Raw genomic sequence first — 22982 nt, 5'->3', positions numbered from 1 at the left:
GGAATTTACTCATAAATGCATTATATTAAAGGTAAGCGTTTATTCCGAATAATATTTTGATTTAAAAAAAAAAACATTTTCATTGGAGTTTATTAAAATTGTATATTGCTTAATTAAATTATAAATTATTGGGATTGACGAATTGTTCAATAAACGTGAAAAAGTACATTTCAATGCTATCTAGCGGCAATATTTGAAATTACAATCCTTGTATGTAGATGTAGCAAGCACTACTAGATGGCATAGCATTCACTTCAGCTGTACAAAATTCAATCTTCGCTTCACTTTCTTTAGATCTCCAGGTTGACTAAATCGTAAATCAGTAACTTCTGTTGTGCAGTATTATTGTATCAATTTTATTACGGTAACTTTAATTATTTTCACTTTTGTTCCTGCTGTAAGTTCCTGCTGTAAGTTCCTGCAAACATTTTACGGTTTGCAGCAGTAAATATTACAAAAGATTTGTATCAAATTGTATAAATTTGCAACCATTACAAACAAGGAAACTTAATGAAAACTGCAAACAAAGGAAAATGGAAGAAAAAATGCTTCAAACTGAAAGTTTAATTTATTCAGTAAGTACACGTTTAAGTAGATTAATTACACAATACGATATCATACAAAATGTTAAATTATGCATACAATTTAAAGTGGTATTTTGGCTAAATGATAAGATGTGAATGCTAAAACAAAACAAGAAATTTGAAATATTCTTGTAATTATTTAATTACAGGTAGTAATTAGTCCAAAAATTAAGTCCCTTAACATACACTTTAAAATTAATTTTCTATTGTATTTATTTTCTCGTTTTGATTAAAAGAAAAAGATTTAATCCATTCTGATCAATTGAAAGAACTGTCTTGTAGAAATTAAAGAAAGTACTTTTATTATTTTATTCGGGGTTGATGTGCGTTATATTAAACTGGTAAGACAATTGTATAAGGGTTGATCGCCAGGAAAGTGCTCGAAAAAGCGTAACGTTTAATAAAAAATGCCCAAATTTGACCATTTTTATTCTATAAAAGATAAAATTCGCAAACTTTCTGTAAAATATAGGGCATATCCTGGTTTGCAAGTGTAAACTTGTACAACTACATTTCGCTCTTGTTATTTTTAATTATATTGTTATAAATGGGACGTAATCCTTACTACAATGTTGATATAAGAAAAGCCTTGTGAGTGAATCTCACCAGATTTGTTTTTGTACGCAAGAAAGGAAAGCAAAAGAAACACTTTTTAGCTTAACGATTCTATTATTGTATAAAGAACTGTAGAGAGATAAAATAAAATTATACAAACATAAAACTTCTACCACAAGAAATTTATGGCTATGATTATGCTCGTAAGATTATTAAATAGAACACAATCTGTTTATAACCTTTCATAGTTCACTTCACTCATTTCAATTAAAAGGACTTTTCTTCTATGGTAATTCTTTGTATACAATAATAAAGTATCATAATTTATTATATTAATACATGCATATTGTTTAATTCAAGTGTTAGTAACTTTTAAATTTATGTAGGTTTTCATTATGTGTTAATGTCCATCATGAAAGAATTTATAAAACCCTGTGCATGTACATCACTTGTGTATTTATTATTGTTATTTTCAAAAGATAATTTGATAGAAAATTGGAAAGCCTCAGTGAGAAAAGACATGTAAAGTTTATAAAAGGTTGGTCTAACTCAGGGGTCGGCAACCCGCGGCTCGCGAGCCGCATGCGGCTGTTTTATCCAAATTGTGTGGCTCTTTGGCCTGCCCAAAATATATTGTATATTTTAATTTTATTGAAACGAATGCAAATTCAACTTATTAAAGGTATTTTTTCAAAAATAATTTTAAATGTGATAGGTTCGAAATTGAATGGAATTATACAATATCAAAATAAAGTACTTGATTTATATTGTAAGACTGCCGCATTTTCATTCGTTAAGTTATTATTTATTTGTTTATTTACTTTGCGATATGTGAAAATAAATATATAAAACAATTAAATGTTATTGAGTATCATAAAATAATAATTTGCGAATACAAATGATCTACAGAGTTTTTTACTCTATCATCCTCGAGGCTCTTGGTAAGATTTATTAAAATTATTTAATGAAAAATGGCTCTCTACTTAAAATAGGTTTCCGACCCCTGGTCTAACTCACTGTTAGCCCTTATGGATGTAAGGATCTTTGATTTTATTGTTCAAAGAATTATTTAGCAGAGCGTTGGCCTTATTATTAACGTAACTAGGTGACTATTTCTGCATTTCCAGTTCTTTTTTACTTCTTCTTTTCCAAAATAGATCGACCTAAGATGCACAGTTCTAGCATTGGTCTTATTAGTAACATTCAAAGACAGAAAAGAAGAATTCTATTCAAACTAGGTGACTATTTCTGCATTTTCCAGTGCTTTTTTACTTCTTTCTTCTAATTTGCAGAAGATTGAATTCTTACCGATGATTGATGGATACAATGGATTAGCATGGCTGAGGAACAACGTTAGATTTGCTGTCAACCTTTTACTCCACATCTTCAACTTCTTATAAAAATAGTTTTTATTGATTTACTTATGGAAATTTTAGTTTGTAGATAGTGTAATATCAATACATCTTATGGAAATTTAATAAGAATTTTTCTAGCTTGTTGAACCAATATTATTGTCCATAATCATTAAAATAGTTTCATAAGATTGGTTGGTTCTATTATACCAGTCCATAGCTTGTGAAAAGAGTGGAATTTATAAATATATTATCTTGGTATTTGCTCTATTTAAGTCTTTTAATAGAATAAATCATAAATTGAAATCATAATATTTAAATTAAAGAAATTGGGCAACCTTATTAGAAATTCTATACATTCTGTTCTTGCTTTAAAATTAGGAATGGGAAAATAGACGTATTAAGGACATGCCAATGCTATCTAGCGGCAATAGCATAAACTAGGAAGATGTAACTAGTTTCAGTGATCGCCGCTAGGTAGCATGAAAATGTAGTTTCACACTTAAACGCCGAATAACCTCCTAACAAAACAACTGTCCGGTACGGCAATGGGGTATAACGGTTGTACGGTTTTGTCCAAATATTCTCTAGATCATGTAGCAACAGCAATAATTTCATTTATTTATTAAATGTTCTTCACCCACGTTGAAAAACATTTTATGTTGTCAGTTTTTTAAAAAGTTTTCCTCTACAAAAATTTCCATGTTTAAAATTCACTGTATATCTCATAATTTGATTATTTTTATTTATGATTGATAGTTTTAAGTTGATGCTGCTTTAACTAAGTCAGTAAGAACTTTACGTAGCTTAGAAAACTGTTAGTATTATCTATTTTCATTAAGCGATAACTTCCTAGGAAATTGAAAAACTTGCATTTGCATCATTAATGCGATAAGGACTTCTTGCAGGTAAGCAACATTTTTTGTATATACTTTTATTTTTAATTACGAGTTGATGTGATTAGAAGTGTTTATGAAATTGACATGTTTCCGAGACAGTTCATAGTAGATGTATTTTAAGGGTACGCGTGTAATTTTAAAAAGTTGATTGTAGTCTTCATTATTTTCTTTCATAAAAATGTTTCAGCGGGCATATGTAGGTAGATTTAGTTCGTAACATGTTAATAATTTTCATTACTGTACAAGTGAATTGCTAATTGCGATTATGTATTTGGGAATTATGAACTTCCACGTGAATATTCACATTTCTCTCATTTAAAGGAAAAAGTAATCTCCATGAAGTTTAAATTAATAATGTTAAGTTTAATAACGTTCCAGAATTATGTATCTTGGATTTTGCAAGGTTTGCATCAGTAGTTTTAAATTCTTATTTTATAAAAATTGATTTATAAGTATTTTTGAGTTACAATGAAAACAATTGTATAAATAATAGTTTATATAATTTTTAATTTTGTTCTCAGCGTTCATTCGGCATTCTAATGGTAATTCTGAACTAGTTCAATGAAACAAATGGCTGGGTTGATGACATTTTATCCAGTGTAACACATTTTAACTCCTACAGCAGCAGTAAGTACATGTTTTCAGTTTACAGCATGTTGTTTCTCAGTAAGATATTATGTCGTATTATCTAAAGATAAATAATAAAGTATACGATAATAGATTAGATACCTAGTAAATGCAATGATTTGCGAAAATTCAATTTATCCCGAAGTTACGTGAACCTAGATTTAGGTTTTTTTTAAAAAAAAAACAGTGCATGTGCTTACACTTTTAATGATTCACTATTATTTTAGGGCTTTTTAGTGATCAAATGATTTACTGAAGTGAATTAACTCATAAACAGTGTTGTACAGATTGCACATTCAAAATATTTAATTATATAATTTGATTGGTCTTTTTCCTTCTTCAAAACTGAACTTTTTGCCAACAATTAAGGCAAGTATCTGTAATAGGTAGATGAAGGGTCTTGTCTTCCGCTATTATAATAATAAATCTTTATTTATAATTACATAAATTTGACTAAAATTACTTCTTGGTATAATGAATGTACATAAAGTCACTATGTTCGTTCTACAACCGTTACAGAGTGGGTAAATGAACTCTTATACGTATATTAAAAATAAAAACCAAAAGATAAAATTAGTATAGTGTACTAATGAAAAATAAAAACAATAATAAACCAACTTATGGTGATAAACTAAAATACACACATCAATAATCAACAAAAAAATAAAATCAAAATTACCTCTCCTTTGCTTTATTCAGTAGGTTTAAACTGGTACCTCAAAACTAAATGTGACATCTATATAATACTCATATTTCTGCGTAAATATGCAGATTTACAATAATTAACAAGTGCCATCCAATCTTTTCCATTCAGCAAACCGACCATCTCTACGGTGGAGAGATAAGTTCTTTTAAAGCATTTATAACTTAGATCATCATACGCTGGACATTCAATCAAAAAGTGTAGCAAATCTGCCACAACCTCCATATTACACATTGGACACACATCTAATTCATCTTTAAATTGACAGTTGCTTAATTTTAATGTACCACTTCTTACTTTAATAATCCATCTTAGATGGTGTAAGGACATATTACTGGTCAGGTAATGATCATCATCCAAATTGAATTCAAGTACTCCATAATGACTATAATATTCACTATTAATTACATCGTCAACGAACTTGTTTTTGATCCTTGTCTCTAAACATATTCGAATATTCTGGAATATACCATCCCACTCAGAAACACTACATAAGTGACAGAATAGTTTCCTTATTTAAACTGTTCATTACTTTGTTAATATGATTAAATTCGCTATTATAACCCATTTCATTATTTTGAAGGATCCTTCTATATTTCTAGCAAATACGACCTTATTTATTAGGTAATTCACATCCATTCTATTTTGATAATAAACTAAACTAGATTCTCTAACCTTGGAACAGTTCTTCAAATATTTTTATCTATTATATACTACCTTCTGAATAATACTACATAAACTAAAACTTTTTTCATTTAAATTTTGATCTTTTTTAGCTAAAAAAAAGTTTCAGTTTTTTGAAAGAAGATTTTAATTTGATTGAAATTCTGTTATATTTTCCAATCACGCAACTATTTCTATTGTGTATAAAAAAAAAATTAGAATATTAGTAGCATGTTTGTTGTTGTATTGTTCAATCAGAGTAATATTTTTGATAAATAAGTATGTTTTTTGAAAATATATTTTATTTTCTTTGAAAGAAAGAGTTTGGTTCTTTAAAAAATGATTTAAACTTTCATATCAATGCTTTAGTTTCATTGCAGTCTCATTTTTTTAATTTTTATGAATACATAATCAATTATTTTATTATTATAATTTTTTTTTTTTTCTATTAGTACCATCGGAATATGTAGAAATCGTCCTCTAATTTCACTCGGACACTCCTGTTTCGTATTTGATAGTTAATAATAAAGTCAATGTAATTTTTCCATTCATTCTGGAATTTAACTTCTAATTAAAGGCAACCCTGAGTGTATTTTCCACATTTGGCTATTTATTCATAAACTTAAGCAGAAATCTCAAACTTTCCAGTCAAACTAGACGAGTAATGAAATGTATAAAGCAGAAATCTTAATATTTGCATTTAAATTATTCAAGAATTTTTTATTTTTCCAATCATTTTGCAATCATAACTACAAATGCGGGCTACCCTGTGTGAACAATCTACCTGTGGCTTAGTTATTTATTCACCGAAGCCAAAATCTCAATTTTTGCACAAAACTAGAGGAGATTTTCTCAATTTTCTATTAATTTTGCAATGTTAATTTGGAATGTAGGCTACTCGGTGTGAATGAACAATACTCCTCTGCCTTAGTTATTAAAAGTATGAAGGAGAACATCGCTGACATATTACAGAATACTTATCTCAAAAATTTCTAGATCAACCGAATAAATAAAATGTAGAATAATACTAAGAAAGCTCCTTTGGAGAAATCCATCTGGGCCACTTGTATGTCCTATAATGCATTGATTGCAGAATCGTTCATTCTCAATTATTTCATTATATACTTTCTGAACCAATTTCATGAAGTGTTTCTGCTACGGATAGAAATGTACATAAGTATTAGAAATGTGCAAACAGAAAGCCATTCACAAAGCTTGAATATACCTAGCATATTGCTAGTTCTATGCTGATTAAAAGTTTTCTTTTAAATATTTTACTAATTTACGCATTTTTTAAATGATTAATTTTTAGAATTTTAGAGCAACTTTTAGAATCGCTTATTCATTCATATTTTACATAACCATAATTATTTCGCAGAGAAAATGCAACAATGTCTGTGTTTTAACTTAAATTCTCGCGCCTTCCTCGTATAAAATACATTTCCAACTTCTCAGTTCTAAAATATTACTCGCGAAGAATTTAAAAAAAAAAAAATCCCTTTAACATGTTCTAGATTTCAATTATTTTAATTCATAATTTTTACAGATGTTTGACAATTCGTTAATATTTTGGATAACCCCACGTATCCTCCCTTACTCAGTCTATTTAGTTAGTAATTGCAGTGTGGCCCGGGAGAGCAATGAAGTAGTAATCATTTCCCTAAACCGGTTATTCTACCGCTGAGAAGGTTGAAAGACTGAACCCGAAAAGGGGTATAATAAAAATACGTCCTACTACGGACAAAGTTACAAATATTATTACGCAACGCGGACGTAACCTTATTTTCTTAAGACTAATAAATTCTTAAGCCTTTACGAAGACCTATAAAAAGTAACGTTCAAGAAGTGTTAGTTCTATTTAGAAGTGAAGTAACGAAAACCACAAGTCCAGATTCTAAGACGAGGAAGATGAGTACTATCAGGTTAATTCGCATACAGAACGAGTTAGACCTGAACATGAAATTGACTACTTATATTACATTAACATATAACTGAGGAGTCATTAAATCAACAGATATAGATTTAATAAAAAGGAACCTTATTTAATGATATTAAGTAACCTACATATGTACATATTACACACAATTGTTTATGTTATTTGGGAGAATCGTTTCATATTTTTGTTATTGTTGTGTTTCCTATAATATAGCCAGTGGGAGAAAAAATAACAAGATAACAAAGTGGATATATCATAAAGTTTAGAACTTGAAAAAAAAAGTTGTTAAATATAACTTTAGTACTTGATGGTGATTTCGGCAATTCAGATGAAAAATTTAATGGCTTCGTAGGTAGGACTGATAAGAAGTTACTAGCTCTGTATTTCGCTGGTAATGGTTTTTGACTATTTTGTAGCAAGAATGAAGAGGGCAGTAGTGCCTACATGCAGGAGTAGAATGAGAAGTACTTGCTGGAGCAAGTGTGTGAACAAGATCTTTCCTTTTGTATCGGCTTCATAAGGTATTTATCTTATCTTTGTCACTTGGTCCTTTAATTTTTTACTTTTACTTTAATATCCACCAAGCACTCATTAAAATTCCGTTCCTTTTTCTTACCCTTAATAATTACAAGGTATTACGATCAAGCAGAATGTTATGCAGTTTTCAACGGATATATTTGTGTTCGATAAATGTTTTTACCAATCGTCAAGTTTCGTGTGTGTTGAAAATCAGTAATGAAAATTCAAGTTTTGTTATTTAGTTTAGTGGCTCCTTTTGGCGAAAATCTGTCAATCTAACATCAAATGTACTGAATCTAATGTTTCGTATTTTGTCTTAAACAGCATTTACGATTACCTATAAACAACGTACTTTCTTTATATTATTATGATCTTCAGCATGTATTGAAATATTTCTCTTAAAAAATTGATACAAACCAAAAACTCTGTAATAAATTAAAGACTGCTAAAGCAGCTGGTATGGAGCAATCTAAAAGATAGGTTGAGACGCTTTGATCTAGAAAGGATTGCTAAGTCTTCCTGTGGTAATGGTAAGGCTAAATTAACAGTAAAACTTAAATTTTCAGTGTGGAGCTGAGTGAAGTTTATAGTAAGTAGTAAGTGATATTGTCATCCGGTAAAAGTTTGACAGCATCTATTTTTATAAAAAAATTTCTATTATTCAATAACTAGATTCACTACAAAATGAAATACTTTATTTTTCAAAAAAAAAAAACCTCTCAAAAATAATTAAATCATTTATTAGTTGTAGCATTTTTAATTCGAGATCAAATATATTAAGTGACACCAATTATAAAGCTCCATATTATGGTGCTTGTGGAACAAGGAAGGTTCTCTTAGGTTATACAACATACGCTTATTAGTGACTTGTCTTTGCTGTGGGAGAGATGTAGATGAATTTGATGTTGATAGGTGTTATAGCTGCAGTATTTCCTGAAACTGGTATTTCGTACGTTTGGAGATAAGAGTCAGTAAACCTGCACAAGTAAGTTGAAACACTATTTCTCTACTTGAAATATCATAAAGGTAGAGTATCTAGTACTAGTGTTTCTTATTTCTAAATTTCAGGAATTAATTCTGTGTTTTTGTCAACTGTAATTTTGTATGATTTCGAGTATGTTCTCTTTTCTTTCATTGAAAAAGGTGTTCATTTTAAATTACTATAAACGATTTGATAGTGAATATTCAACGTCTGTTTTAAATGAACTTTCATGAATCGTAAAATTATGTACTAAAGAGAATATGGAAGTGATGCCAAAGCTGTAACTCCCAAAACTCGATATCAGACCGAGGCGGTCAGGCGGTCTAGTTATATTACACAATGTTGCATCATCTCTGTCAAACAGAACGCGGGCTAGTCTTTGCCGCGACGACAAGCGATCTGGTAGTACAAAATTACAGATTTCACCGTGACCGTCCTGCCACCTGGTAAGACGAAATAAAGACTCCAATGTTAAGAAACTCTATTACTCATTTTTTATTTCATTTTCGCGACATACGAAAATACTAGAAGAACCTATCTTCAAGTGACTCCAGTTCGATACACAAGCGGTGGTATTCCCCTAATTGTTCTCTCTTCTTATTAATTTCATGCACCCAACTTCGTCTTTTCATCTTTACGCTTTGAAAAGCTGTTGCAGAAGGAGTTGTTCTTCGCCCGAGCTCATACTCAGTATATAAAAATTAAAACAAATAAAAAAAAAACGCACTGCTTCTTCTCAAGAAGAAAGCTACCAAACTGGAGTGCTCTAACAAAAGAATCGCGTCTTGTGTGACGTCCCCATAATGCAGACCGCCGCGAAAGACCGCTTTCTGTGTGCCCAAGGCCTAAGTTCTTAAAAAGATTTGAATTTTATTATTTATCCGAAGTTGTTATATTGTTTTCAAATAGCCAACATCGAGCTATTGGCTAAATAATCTAATATTATTTTACTGGCGCTGTACTTTTTCTTTGCGTATCATTTATACAGATCCAGTTTGAGGTATGTTCATGGTTTTGTAATTAGCGTCAGAAACTTGGAACATTTTCAAAAATGTCAGGAACTTACTGTCGTATTTTCTTAAGTTCGCTGAAAGCGTCTAAGAGTAGAACTCTATGAAATCTTACTAGTTCATTAAGAAAGAGAATAGTAGTTTCTTTTGTTAATGCCAAGCGTAGACCTTCATCTTTTCAAGTCAAAATATAATCTGGACATCTGCAGCAATATTAGATCGGATGTACTTATTTATTGGTCCACAAGGTCGTTATGGCTCCGGTTGAAAGCGTATGCGATTCCGGAAGTTCAACGACAAGTCAACCTTCACTTCCTCGTTAGTGTGGACTGGAAACGTAGCTTTTGATGCTACGGCCAACGGGGCTCTGACGGGTCGGTGTGCCTCCCCCATCGGCTTCCTTTGGTCCCTTTCCTTCCTTCCTTTCTTGTCTTTCCCCTTCCTGTCACGGTCTCATCCTTCCTCCCGTAGGGAGAAGTGGATTAGCCACTTTTTCAGGGATCCTGGCGTCCCTGCGGGTGTCCCAGCCTAACAACATGAACACGTTGCAAAACCACTACATAATAACATGTGTACACAGTACACTTAGGGCTTAGTGGTGGTGTACCCCCACCCAAATCCCTAATCCTAAATTCTACCCTTCCTTTTACTCCGTCTTTCCCCTTCCTTTCCCTCTGTATCCCTACCCAAGCTGAGATGGGGACTCGTGTCGAGGCTGAATGCGTACAGGGTAGTAAAACATATGTGCGGTAACGATCACCTTGGGGCACCGGGCGAAACCCCATTGAATTGTAGCCTTCTTGTGACAGTGGGGGTCTGTCACAGGTGACCGTTAATCCCCCATTTCTTGTGGGAACATAATGGAAGCCCTTTTAAATAAAAATACAAAACCTCCAGATGGCGGAGTTCCTCAGGTTTCTGAGGAAGGTACACCATCTGGTTCTGTACTTAGGGGTGGTAGTATGCCAGACCCTAAGACCCATGCGACGGGTCCTCAGGAGAGTGTTCCTGGTGGGAGCGGTAACGCTGACCCACTAGAAACGAAGGCTCTCGCTGAGGTCTCGTGCAAAATTAAAGACCTTCAAATTTCTAAAAGGAAACAGAGCAGGTCCCAGAGGAAGAAGCTTGCCAAGCTTAAGGCCTCTGAGGATGGAAGGGAATGGTTTCCAAAAAACGTCTGGAGGGAAAGGAGGAAAGCGCTGCTCTCCTCCAACATTGTCCAACAGACGGAAGTGCAGAGTGTGGCTCCTCTGGTCCCCTCGGCCGGGGCAGGTGAGAGGAGGGAGGTGGGTGTTGTTAAAACTCCCTCTCCCAAAGCTCCCCAGACCCCCAGATCGGAGATTAGCACTCCCAGTACCGGGTCTGAGAAGACGGCGGCGCGGGGGAGCAAGAGGGTGAGGTACCCAGATAAGGAGCTAACAGGCTCCTTTAGGGATGCACTCTCTGCTGCCAGGATGGCCGTCGTTCTTGATTCGTATCCGAACGACCTTCTTGGTAAGGAGCAGGCAGACCTGTTAAAGCAGAAGCTGGCTGAGCAAATCTGCAAAAATCCTGGCGGGATAAGACCTCAGTTTAGGGGCTGCTTTCTCTCCAGAGGTGCCCTCATAGTCAATTGTGACAATGAGAGGTCACGACTCTGGTTGGAGAGGACAATCCCAGAGCTCCAGGTGGGAGAGGGAGCTAGGCTGAGGGTGGGTTTGGCCAGGAGTGTGACAAGGGTAGCTAAGGTGGCGATGTGGGTTTCGGGTGCCCACAAAGACGCCTCTCCACCCGCTGTTCTGGAAAGTCTCAACGTTCAAAACGAGGGACTTGAGACGGCGGATTGGAGATTAATCAATAGGAAGGTCGAGCCCAAGGGGCAAACCCTGGTGTTCGACCTCTCGGAACAGTCCCTGGGTAGACTGAAACGGTCCAATTTTAAGTTATTTTTGGGCCTTGATGTAGTCAAACTCAGGGTAGTTTCGAAGCCTATTGGAGGAGCTGCGGATAATGATCCCCCCAAACTCTTGGAGGCTGCTGCAGGTGAACCTCAACCATAGTAGGGGCATCCGCAGCTCTAACACACTTCATCTGCGAAGAAGACATCGCCATAGTCCTCATTCAGGAACCCTGGCTAGTACGGGGTGGCAGGACTTGGTGAGGCTAAAGGTAAGATTTTTAATGATCGGAGCCTGGATAATCCCAGGATATGTATTTACGTTAGGGAAGATATTACGTCTTTACTGCTGATGGAATTTTGTTTCAGAGACCAGACTGCAGTGAAGGTGAAACTACGTACGGAAGAAGGGGTCAAGGAAATTGTTGTGGCCTCGACCTATCTTCCATACGATTCAACAGCCCTCCCTCCCTCGGAGGAGATGCAACATCTGACCATCCAGTGTAGGGAGAGAGGTCTGCAACTACTGATTGGGTGTGATGCTAACTCCCACAATGTGGTGTGGGGCAGTTCAGGGACCAATCAAAGATGTAAGCAACTTCTTGACTTCATTCTTGCTAATAATTTGTTTGTCATTAATGAAAGAGAAGAACCCACCTTCTGTAATTCTGTACGTAGGGAGGTTATTGACTTAACTTTGGGGACTAATTTTGTATCGACCCTGGTTAGGAATTGGCACATATCAAGGGTTCCCTTGCTCTCGGATCACATGTATATTAGGTTCGACGTTGGGTTTGACTGTTAGGAGGTAGTTACTTATAGAAACCCTAGAAGGACGTACTGGGATTCTTATAGACGGGATCTCAGTCAAAACATTAATATAGTGAGGAATAATCTTAGGACCCGGACGGACATTGATGACGCTGCGGAGAGCCTTCAGAGCGTCATCATAGAGGCTTTCCGGGCTAATTGTGCGGAGACGATTATGCACACGAAAAGGAAGGTAGCTGGTGGAATAACCAGCTGATGGAGATCTGAAAACTGTTTAATGCAGCTAAAAGAAGGAGCACATGGGAGGAGTACCGTAAGGCCCTTACTTCTTACAATTTAGCCATTCGTAAGGCTAAAAGAGATTCATGGAGGAAGCTTTGTGAAGAGGTAAAGATGACCTCGGAGGGAGCTAGACTCCATCGTATCATTTCCAAGAACCCAGGGTGTTCTCTGGGAACCATCAGGGATGAGGAAGGGGACTTAACGAAATCGGGGAGAGACACCTTGGAATGTCTCATGAGGATTCACTTTCCTGAATCGAGGAAGCAACAGAATGGGGAAACCATAGTGCCCGACGAGAGTCGGAGCACTAGGGAGAACTGGACCGTTGCTAAAGTCTGCATCACCTACAACAAGGTTGTGTGGGCACTGAGCCCTTTAAATCCCCTAGACCTGATGGTATTTTCCCTGTTCTTTTGTAGCAGGGAAAAGATATTATTACTCTTATTTTATGCATGCTAATGAGGGCAAGTCTGGCCCTCGGTTATGTCCCTCGAACATGGAGGCCTGTAAAAGTTATCTTTATCCCCAAACCTGGGAAGAGTACTCATACCCAGGCTAAGGATTTTAGACCAATTAGTCTATCATCGTTCTTGTTGAAGGTGCTAGAAAAACTGATTGACCTGCATATAAGGGAGGTAGCCTTAAAGCTACGACCCCTGCATGCCAATCAGCACGCCTATCAGACAGGCAAATCTTGCGAGACAGCCCACCATTGCTTAGTAAAGGAGCTGGAGGCCTCTGTGCTTTGCAAGGAGACAGCACTGGGTGTGTTTCTGGACATTGAGGGAGCGTTCAGCAACACTTCCTTCAATGCAATTTCCTTGGCGATGGAAAGGCATGGTATAGATTCCACAATTACAAAGTGGATTGGTAGCATGCTAACGTCAAGGAAAATTACAGCGACTATTTTTGGAGAATCACTGATGATAGCAACCGTCAGGGGATGTCCGCAGGGAGGGGTTTTATCTCCGCTCCTGTGGTGCATGGTTGTTGACGATTTAATTGGGATGCTAGATCTCCGTGGGTTCACGGTCCTTGGCTATGCAGATGACATTTCTGTAGTAGTCAGGGGGAGGCACGAGATTATCGTGGCTGAACTTCTGCCGGAAGCACTCAAAATTATAGAAAGATGGTGCAGAAGAGTGGATCTCTCTGTGAACCCTTCTAAAACTACTCTGGTTCCCTTTACTAAGAGAAGGGACAAAGAGAGCTACAGAAATCTTGAATTTTTCGATAAAACGCTGGATGTGTCAGGCGAAGTTAAATATCTAGGTGTCATTTTGGACTCTAGACTTACTTGGAAGGCACATCTGGATAAAGCCACACTTAAGGCTAAACAGGCCTTATGTGGCTTAACTAGGACCTGTGGGAAGACTTGGGGTCTTCGCCCAAAAATGACCCACTGGCTCTATACAAGAACGGTCATACCTATTATCACCTACGGAGCAGTGGTGTGGTGGAGAAAGACTAAACAACAGACGGCCATAAAAGCTCTTCCTAGAGTACGAAGGATGGCCTGCATGTTGATCACAGGGGCAAAGGCCCCTACACTACTAAAGAGTAGTGCTCCTACTGCTGCGCTGGAGGTACTGCTGGGGTTGCCTCCGCCTCAATTTGTTATTCAAGCGGAGGCAAGGGCTGGCGCGCACAGACTAGTGAGAAATGGACAATGGAGGCACATTAGCTCCTCTATTGGGCATCTGAATATCACAGACAAATTCGACCCTTTGCCGGTCTTAGACATGGTTGGGGACAGTGTCTGTCCTAGATACAGTTTCGAAACTCCGTTTCAGGTGATCCTCAGATCGAGGAATGAATGGAGGTAAACTAGACAGAACAGTGCCAGAAGGGAGTCATGTGGTTTACGGATGGCTCCAAGATGGCCTGCGGGACCGGAGCTGGAGTGTATGGGGCTAAACCTAAGGTACTCATTGAGAGTCCTCTTGGGAGATACGCCACAGTCTTTCAGGCCGGGGTTTTTGCCATCACAGCTTGCGTTTGGGAAAATCTGCGAATGGATCTTAGAAATAGGGAGATTTGCATTTTTTCGGACAGTCAAGCGGCACTGAAGGTCCTCTCTTCCTTCAGAATTACCTCTTCCCTGGTCTGGGAATGTAAAAAGGCCCTAGATCAACTGGCTCGGCACAACAAAGTCCGATTGGAATGGGTGCCGGGCCATGTGGGGATTAAGGGGAATGAAATAGCTGATCAGTTGGCCAGGAAGGGAGCTAGTACTCCTTTCACTGGTCCGGAACCAGTCCTGGGGATCACTAGGGTTGCAGTTCGTGAGGTTCTCAGAGATTGGATCTGTAGAGAACATGAAAGGTACTGGGTGATGCTTCCTGGGGTCAAACACAGCAGAGAATCATGCCCTTGTTGTGCAAACAAAGAACTAAAGTGACTCTAGGTTTGGGCAGGAATCAGATTACTCTGATTACAGGCCTATTCACAGGGCACGGAAGGTTCAGAAAGCACCTGCACAAGATAGGGCTTATTAGCTCGGAACCATTGTGCAGATTGAGCCAGGAGGAGGAGGAAACGGCCTCTCACCTGTTGTTCGGTTGCGTTGCAATTGAGAGAGTGCACTACGACATCTTTGGAACTTTGAGGCCAAAGGAGATAATAGCGTAGAAGGAACTAGTGTAGGGAAAGCTCTTGACCTTTTTAGAAGGGGAGGTTTCACCTATTAAACTTAAGGGAAAGGCACAATAAGCCTCTAGTGGCTGCGGTGCCGTGGGGATAGGGTCCCGCCCCGTCATTTAAAAAAAAAAAAAAAAATCTACTTATTTATTAATTTAGGTGATTACGGTTCAACTAATTTTTCTGCTAACATCTATTACATAACTTGACTGACTCAGAAAATGCCATCTCACTAATTTGGGTTCAGGTCAAAGTATTTATCAATAACTTGAACAAATAACTGAATAAATCGTGCATAAGGTAGATAACAGTAAGTACACAGCAGCTTTATTTCTTGATTTAGCTGATATTTTTGACAATTTTGGCATATTGGACTGCTATACAAAATTAGGTAGACTTATATGCTGTTAATTACATTATTCAAATCATACGATCTTTTTTAGAAGACCTAACTTTTGTATGTAAGAATAATAAAATTTTAATTTATTAATTACATTTTATTGTGGTAGATTACCATATGTATGAAAATAAATAAATAAAAAAAAAACAGCTGGAATCAGCTGCTTAGATAACCTTCACTTACCAGCTGATCAGCCTGGCCAGTTACCGTCGGCCATCTTTAACACGTTCGTGGTGTCTCTTTATTAACGTGATTTTTTAAGTGAATATTAGTGCGTGGCAAAGTGAAGTTCGATTTTATAAATTGAATTTAAGTTATACTTAGTGCGTGATGTACAGTTTTAGTGTAAATAGTATTGTGAATTATTTTAAAAAGTGACAAGTGCTATTGGACTGGTGGTCTATTGAGATGCTGATGAACTTGGATATTCTTTAAACAAGGTAACACTTTATTATCAATTATTTAATCCTTTTTTTATTATTCTTGCATGAAAACAGCATGTGACTTAAATACTATATAAATATTATTGCTTCGTCTTGCTTTGTTTAGTGTGGGTAATTCATTAATTTATTGAACACTACAAGTATTTAAATTGATTTCTAAACCTCTTTGATGAATTCTTTGATCTTTTTTTTTTAATCGACTATGATTTCAAAATTAGTATTCTTGGTTTACACTGGGTCAAAGTAGTCTGTAAATTTTATTAATTTTATCTTGGTAGAAACTTCTTTTTTTTCTCGCTCAAATGAAATTATACTATTCGCTAGAGAGAAACCAGGGCTTTTTATTTTATATAAAATCTTTTTCTTGTCAACAGGAATATCATAATGAAACGTTAAACAAAACAACACCACACACAAATGAAAAAAAAAGTCTGTGAACACCGTGAACATAATAAATTACATATTCCTTCACATTGTACATGTATTATAAATTTTAAAAACTTGTAGGACCTTCTTTGTTTCTAATCACTTCCAACAAACGAGTTTTCATCGATCCTACTAATTTTGCAGACGTCAACGTTGGAATTTTAACCCATTCTTCTAAAATAGCGTTTTTTAATTGTACACGGTTTCTTATTTCTCTTTTATTTATTTGGCGACTGATTTCATCCGACAAATGTTCGATTGGGTTAAGGTCTGGCGAATTGTAGAAAGGTATTGAGGCGCCAGGTTGTATTACGTAAAAGCCGTTCTTATGTTTTTAGTACGGTGTTTCGGGTCGTTTTCTTGTTGGAAGACAAACGTTCCATCCAACCCTATTTTTTTTAAACTTTCACCTAAATTGTATCTTAATATTTTTTTGAGATTTTTTGAACACTTGTCTTGGGTTCTTCTCGAACAGTCTTCAGAATTTCCCGTTTATGAACGGAATTAAGTTTTGGTGGATGTGCACTGCGTGTCCTACTAGTCACACTTCCGAATTTTTCGCACTTGTTAATTATGTTCTGTTAAGATTTTTTTTTTTAATTGTCATCTAATTTAAACAGTCTTTGCGAATAACGGAATAGGTCTTTTAGAATTACGGAATTAGAATAGTTAAGTAGTAATAAGGGATTCATCAATCTTTAAATTATGTATTTTTTTCCTGATTAGTGGAAAGTTTATCAAGTTATTTGTGTACCAAAATTTTAGGAAGCATAGACCCAGTTAGAAATTAGAATTCCGTACTTTATTTAAAACTTCAGAGTGTTTTCTAAACAGTGAGGTTCCATTCCAGGTCGATCAACTATTATTATCGTGTTGTTTGAAAATTACTTACTTTATTGCTTGATTACGATTAAGCATCGACTGTCGTGTTGATGTTGTTTATCCTATCGACATCTCTAATGCATTTCATTAAGTCAACTTATAGTTCATGAGCCTAGACATTATTGATGTAATAGAAACCTTTTAAACTGAATTTTCGATTGCCTAATGAATACAACGATTTTAAAAGTAAATACTTATATAGTTATTGCAGTAATGAAGTAGTTTTAGGCGTTCCTGTGGTTTGACACCTTGGAACATTTCTTACTTTTTGTTCATTAGCGGTGTTGTTTCTATATTCTCTGAACCTACGCTAACGATATCAATTTTTTTAATAGTTTCTACCTTAAATAAATGTATAACACGTCAGGATATCCTAACTAGATTTTATTATTGGGTGCTATGTAGTGTCACTCTGCATCCTGTTAATATATACAGGGTGAACCAGTAAGTATTGTCCATAGGCCTACTGTGTGTAGTACATCTAAAGTGGAGTTCAATGACGTATTGGCCAACTTCATATTTTCCACTGTTCTTGAGTGACGTCACTTTAATTTTTTTCTAAAATCATTATTTTTTTGCAATATAAATGTTATTACTCAGAAAGTTTTAGTCCGAATTCGAATCTGATGACACGGTTAGAAAGACAGATAAATTTTCTAAAAATTGATACCATTTCGAAGCATAAGTTATTCTCCAAACAGCCTCAATCTTCCTCCGAATGCTGGAAAAATAAAAGTAATCGAAATTTTTAAGAAAACTCATTAGGCCCTTACGTGATCATTATCAGACCTAGGTGCAGGCACTTTTTTTAAATGTTTCCTTGTTTAATGGGCTTTCAAAAGGTATTTATACTTCCTTTTATCTTCGTATGAGAAATTACATTTGTTTTGCAAGAAAACGTGTTTTCGAGCGCTCAACAGTGTTAGTTTATCAAGTTGTTTAATTCATTGAAAACTCTTTTAGATGGACCAGTAATCAATTTTTAAAGTAGATTGTCTAAAATAAGGAAGCCAAAAAATAATGATTTTAGAAAAAAATTAAAGTTACGTCACTCAAGAACAGTGGAAAATATGAAGTTGGCCAATACGTCATTGAACTCCACTTTAGATGTACTACACACAGTAAGCCTATGGACAATACTTACTGGTTCACCCTGTATACGTAATTCTTTATCTATGTCCAATATGCTTGAATGTTTTTAATTTAGCTGATTCAATTATTAAATTATAAAGATTCAATTATTTTAGATTTAATATGGTTTATGCATTTATTTATTTAACATCGATAATTGAGAATCAGCTGATATAAAAACATACCCAATGTTGGGATACCTTGGGGTACTATAGGTTAGGTTACTGTAAATTAAGGGAAAGGAGAAGTAAATAGACTTAATTAAGTTCTTTGGAAATAAATATTTTTATTTTAGATTAAATAATTATAATACATTCTACAGTTTAAGAAGTTAACAAAATTTAAGAATAATCATTAGTAATTTGAATTACATAAGTAAATGTGACATTATTTCAGGCTGCTGGTTTTAGATAGAGGTGCTCGTGTTGATAACAACTATCTCTTTCATTGCAACACTTTGCACAGCATTGATTTCTGGATGTGAATAGACACTACTGCTGTTGCTGGTATTACCTGAAGATAATTGTACAAAGGTTAGTGAAATTTTATTTTTAAAATAAGTTTTTTTTAAAAAAATTTCTTAAACGTTTGCAATCTCTTTTTCAAATTTGCACAATGAGATAAAAATCATGCATGATCAGTCTCTTTATATTTGTTTTCTTTATTTTTTCATTTTATTTAAATTTTCCATGTATCTTAGTAAGATCAGATCAATTGAAAATGCATCACTTATTAGGAAATGTTTCGTTTTCCAAAATAAATAAATAAATAAAATAATAACAATAAAATAAAATAAAAAACGAAAACAAGAAGAAACAGAGACTGAAAAAGAAATAGATATTATTACAAATATTAAATAAAGTAAAAAGCAGTACATTTTATTATACACATACAATTTATTAAAATAGTTTATATAAAAATAAAAAAAAATGTTTGGTTTAGGTAGCAAGAGGAATGCCATTACATTTGAGAACTGTATAGCCAGTGAACAAGAAAGGATCCTTCTCAGGACGTTGCACTAAATATTTACTTCCACCTTTCACGTAAGTTCTTTAAAATTATTTTGCATGTTGCATGTAATCAGCTAAACTGGCTACGTGGCTAACTGGTTAAACGTGCTACTACCTGGTTACCTAGTTAATCAATTAAACTTGTTAGCTAGTTAATCTGTTAAACTACATAACTGGTTAATCGGTTAAATTTAATCGGTGTATCTGTTTAACAGGTTTAGTGGTCAACTAGTTAATCGGATAGACTGGCTAACTGATATAACTGATAAATCGGTTAAACTGGATAACTGGTTAATTCGTTATTCGGCTTAGCGGCTAACTAGTTTATTGGGTTAAACTGGCTAACTGGTTTAACTAGTAAAATAGTTTATCCGTTGAACTGGATAGATAGCCAGCTAATCGGTTTAATGGTTCATCTGGTTGACAGGCTAACTGGATAGCTAGGTAATAAGTTACTTTGACTTATACTAGTCAGCCAATAAAACCGATTAACTGGTTACCCAATTTAACTAGTTAAACCAGGTGTCAGGTTAACGAATTAACTAGTTAACCGAGATGAATCTCTTAACCGGTTAAACTGGATGGCTGATTTACCTGGTAAACTGGGTAACTGGTTGAGCTGATTAACTAGTTAACCGGTTAAACTGGCTGACTGGTTAAACTGGTTAACTAGTTAATCGGTTCAACTGGCTGACTGGTTGAACTGCGTAATCGGTTTAGCTGATTAATAGTTAACCGGTTAAACTGGAATCTGGTTTAACTGGTTAAATAGTAAATCGGTGTGGCTAGGTTAACCTAACCTAACTTAACCTAATTAAAAGGGGGGTTAGGTTTGGTTAAGTTAATCTAGCTTAATAAAAAGGGGGTTAGGTTACGTTATCCTAGCCTAACATAACTTAAACTAACCTACTCCAGCTTAATTAACCTAGGCCTAACTTAACCTAACCTACCCTAACCTAATCTAATTTAACCTACCCTAGCCTAACCTAACCTATCCAGTTATAAACTGGTTAACAAAGCAGCGTGCCAGTTTTGCCGATTAACTAATTGACTAGTTAAACTAGCCAGCCATTAAAACAAATTACCTAGTTAACCAATTTAACTATTGGAACCAGTTAGCCAGGTTAACCGATAAACTATTTAACCAGTTTAACCGATTAACTAGTTAATTGGTTTAATCGGCTAATGGGTTTAACTAGTCGACCTGATTTACTAGTAAATTGATAAAACTAGTTTAACTAGCTTACTGGTTCAACTAGTTGATCGGTTAAACTGCCTAACTGGTTAAGGGTATAACTGGGTAGAAAGTTAATCGGTTAAACTTGTTAACTGTTCATCGGTCAAACTAGCCAACTGGTTAATTGGCTAAACTTGTTAAACTAGTTCAACTGGTTACCTTTGTCATTTCGTTTCACCTTACAACTTATTTTCTTCATTTGTCCACTTATTCTCTTACCAATCCACTTATATCTCTAATATAGGCGGATAGGCGTATGATCAAGAAGTGGATAGTTAAAAGAATCAATTGATTGGTGGAGAAAATAAATTAATAAATGACAAAGGTAACCAGTTGAACTAGTTTAACCAGTTAACCAGTTGCTATTAATGACCGATAACAGTTAACAAGTTTAACCGATGAACTAATTACCCAGTTATACCTTAACCAGTTAGCCAGTTTAACCGATAAACTAGTTAAGGCAGTTAGCTAGTTAAACTAGTTTAACCGATTACTAGTTAACCAGGTTGACTGGTTAACCCATTAGCCGATTAAACCAGTTTTACTGCGTTAAATAGGTTATACTGTTTAAATGGTAAACTGGTTCAGTTTATCGGTTAACCTTGCTAACAGGTTCAATTAATTAAATTGGCTAGCTAGGTAATCGTTCTTACTGGTAACAGACTAGTTAATCTAGTCAACTAGTTAATCGGCTAGTTACTTTGTTAACCAGTTTAACTGCTTAAGTACTCAATCGGTTTAACGGTTTAACAGGCTAACTAGTTTAACTAGTTATTCCGTTAAACTGGTTAATCTAGTTCAACTGGTTACCTTTGCCATTTATCAAATTATTTCTCTTCACCCATCATTTATTTTCTTCACCTATTAACTTGCTGAATTCATCTATCTACTTATAGATCTACCTACCAGCCTATATAAGTGGATAAATGAAGAAAATAAATTATAAGGAGAAGAAAATAAGTTGCTAGGCTAAGCGAAGTGACAATGGTAACCAATTAAACTAGTTTAACCAATTAACTAGTAACAAGTTTGTGATTAACCAGTCAACCAGTAAAACCAGTTTAACCGATTAATCAGTATCAACCGAAAAACCGATTAAGTAGTTAGTTTAACCAGTTAAACGAGCATAACTGTTATAACTGGTTACACTGGTGTTACTGTTTTAACTAGTTTACTAGTAAAAGCAGTGATCCAGTGTAACCGATTTGATTCTTTATTCAGTACACCAGAACAGTGTAACAAGTACAACCAGTTTAACCTGTGAAACAGTTAGCTAGTTTAACTGGTTAAAAGATTAACCAATTATATTACTTTAGATACTTTATCATACCTGTAACAGTGCATAATAGGCCAATTGTGCTCTTCTGTTTCAAGGCAAGTTGGATCCAGTTCTACATCAGTTTCTACCCTGACCCATGTTCGGTGTCTTGTCTTCAGGAACATTATGAATAATCAAACAACAATAAATTAGTTACCATTTTTTTAACTATACGAAAAATGATAATTTAAAACTAATTGTAATTTATTGTAGTTAAAAAAGTTATAATAAAAACTATAATGAACTAATACTTCGTTCTTACTGTTTGTTTCCCTATACACCTACTAATTAAGTTACTTTATTTAAAAAAAATAAATAATTAAAAATAAATGAATTTTTTCCTACTATACGGGCTGCAATTTTCAATTTCCATTTTTTTTAAATTACCATTAGCTAGCACCAAAAAAAAAAAAAATGAATAAAGTGAAATCTTGAGCACTTCAATAAATTGCTCCCATCCTTTCCCAATACATTTTTCTTGGCAATCTTGATGTTTTAAGTATGAGCTGGCTTTTTTCTTTTTTTTTTGTTAAATGAAGTAATATTTGCACGTTATGTATGTTATTATTTATTTATATTTCAGGTACTCATTACATTCTAATTATTTTTTCCGCGCCCTTTCTAATTTATTTTCTTTTCAAGTTAGTTTCCTTATAAAATGAAATAGATTGCCAATAAAACATTTGAAACAAAGTAGCATCGGGAGTAGAAAAAATTCATAAACGAATTCATTTTC

At 34.8% G+C, this 22982-nt stretch overlaps 1 long non-coding RNA gene across 5 annotated transcripts; it reads left to right on the top strand.

The window, feature by feature from the left end:
* Window positions 1-258: 258 nt before the first annotated feature.
* Window positions 259-22494, top strand: LOC141456912 (uncharacterized). Of its 5 annotated transcripts, XR_012460116.1 has the most exons (7): window positions 263-575; window positions 2432-3399; window positions 3912-4017; window positions 7736-7840; window positions 19078-19214; window positions 19624-19724; window positions 22303-22494. It is a non-coding gene; the product is annotated as an uncharacterized lncRNA (long non-coding RNA). The 5 variants fall into 5 exon arrangements; XR_012460114.1 differs by having other exon boundaries at window positions 259-575; window positions 2432-4017; XR_012460113.1 differs by lacking the exons at window positions 263-575; window positions 2432-3399; window positions 3912-4017; window positions 7736-7840 and adding exons at window positions 11771-11978; window positions 12076-12296; window positions 15909-16239.
* Window positions 22495-22982: the final 488 nt, after the last annotated feature.

This window comes from Rhodnius prolixus, unplaced genomic scaffold, assembly GCF_049639745.1.
Source record: "Rhodnius prolixus isolate KJV_2025 unplaced genomic scaffold, Rpr scaffold_10, whole genome shotgun sequence".
Taxonomy (NCBI): domain Eukaryota; kingdom Metazoa; phylum Arthropoda; class Insecta; order Hemiptera; family Reduviidae; genus Rhodnius; species Rhodnius prolixus.
Note: the sequence above shows the minus strand (reverse complement) of the source record. Positions and strands in the feature narration are given on the sequence as shown.